Source organism: Arachis ipaensis, chromosome B10, assembly GCF_000816755.2.
Source record: "Arachis ipaensis cultivar K30076 chromosome B10, Araip1.1, whole genome shotgun sequence".
Lineage (NCBI taxonomy): Eukaryota > Viridiplantae > Streptophyta > Magnoliopsida > Fabales > Fabaceae > Arachis > Arachis ipaensis.
This window is the reverse complement of record NC_029794.2, coordinates 16,147,110-16,149,228: the sequence shown is the minus strand read 5'-3', so window position 1 is coordinate 16,149,228 and position 2,119 is coordinate 16,147,110.

Sequence of the window (2,119 nt, the reverse complement as noted above, 5' to 3'; positions counted from 1 at the left end):
ATATATATATATATATATATATAAAATGTTAGAAAATTATTAGAATTTATTATTTTTTGATTATCAGTTAGTTATTAATGTTTAAAAGTAGGTGAATTTTATTGTACCATCTCTAAAATAAAAGGTAAATTACCCCTTGTGATATATACAGTGATTATTGATAATTATCTTTCTACCAGAGTTTCAAAATTCACGTTATCTTTTCTTTTCTTTTCAATTGACGCTATGTTTCTCTTAATACTTGATAACAATGTCATTTTCATCATCCCCACCAAATACACTTCTTCTCCAATTTTAAAATTCTAATTCCTTTCAAATCGAATCACCATTTCCAATCAATTAAGCTAGGATTTTAAACTTGTTCTTACGTTTTTAATCTCCAATTTCAACAAACACAACTATCAATTTTTCAGCTCTCTTTTTTCTAAGATTTTTTTTTTCGTATTAGAAGATATTACGTTAGGAGAGAAGCAAGAGGGTATGGATTTGCATAACAGATATGAATTTGCACCATAAATAAAATTCTTGTAGGTAATTAATGGCATGAATAATAAAATAATTAATTAATATTTGAGGCGAATATAAATATTAAAATATTTATTTCATTTTGTCTTATTGTTATTTGAATAATAATTTAATATTTTTTGTGACAATATAATAATTTAATATGCTCCCACCAATGCATTAGTTTTTTTTTTTAAATTAGGGAAGAGGTGTATTTGGTAGAGATGATGAAAATGACACTGTTGTTAAATTTTAAGAGAAACATAAAGAAAAGAGAAGATAACGTGAATCTTGGAATTCTGATGAAAGGATAATTTATCAATGAGAAAGTCTAGGGGGCCATCAACTTTTGTATTTTGTGGCCAGCACTTAACCATCAAAAGAAAAGTGAGTGATTTTCCACCATCAGATGTAATTTCACACCATTAAAAACACTATTGATAGTCAATTGATGGTTACAAAACACAAAAATTGCTAGTCTCATAGCACTCCTCTTTATCAATAATTATGGTATATGCCACAAGAGGTAATTTACTCTTTATTTTAGAGAGGATATGGTAGAGTTCACCTTAAAAGTATAGAATAAAATATGTTGTTGAATTATTAAACTAAATAAATTAGACTAAAAAATTGAATTAATAGTTAAATAATAATAAAAAATAATAAATTTTAATAATTTTAAATTAATATATATATAGGAGAGAGAGCACAGTCGCCAGGAATAAGGACAAGGCTTCCGTACCAACGGTGTTTCCAAAGTGGTGACAATGTGGCATGGCATCCAACTCAAGTATGAAAAGCTTAATTTAAACTTGCCATTTGTATGGGGCTTCCAAAACAAAAGGGTAATTGTTTGTTTAAGGGGATGGGTAAAGGTAGCCAACCGTGTGTCCTAGATTGTTTCAAAAGTGCACCCACGCATGCCACAACACAAACCAAACTTTCCACGACCATGGTCCGTAGTCTTATTTCTCGCCATCTTCGACCTCGGTCCCGATTCATCATATCCCTCATTCCCAGGCTCCATATCCGCATTTACCAACACATTTTTTAATGGGGTACTTGTTCCGTTCCAAAATAATTCTTGATAGTTTTGCGGATGAGTCTTTTAAGGTATTTAACAAGGTTATATATTTAAGGTTTAATTACTCTGTTGTCCCTATAGTTTCACCAAATTTTTAATTAGGTTCCTATACGTTTTTTCTTTTCAATTGGATCCCTACACTACTATAATTTTGTAATTAAGTCCTTCCTAGTGTAAAAAATATTAGAGTTAACTGAATATTTATTTGCAAATTGAAGGTATTTATAATTAAAAACTTAATTAAATCTTTGACCGCATGCATTCTGGTAAAAATATTATGTTAATTTTAACATTTTTAACATGAAAAGGACGTAATTACAAAATTAAAAGCAGTGTAGGGACCCAATTGAATGAAAAAAAAGTATAGAGACCTAATTAAAAATTTGGTGAAACTATAGGGACCAACAGAATAATTAAACCTATATTTAATTATTAAGCTGTAAAAGTCTAAAAGATTTTAGTTATGTGATTGTAAAAAAGTTTGTTTATTTGATTATTATATGTATGCTTATTCCATAATGATATGTAATG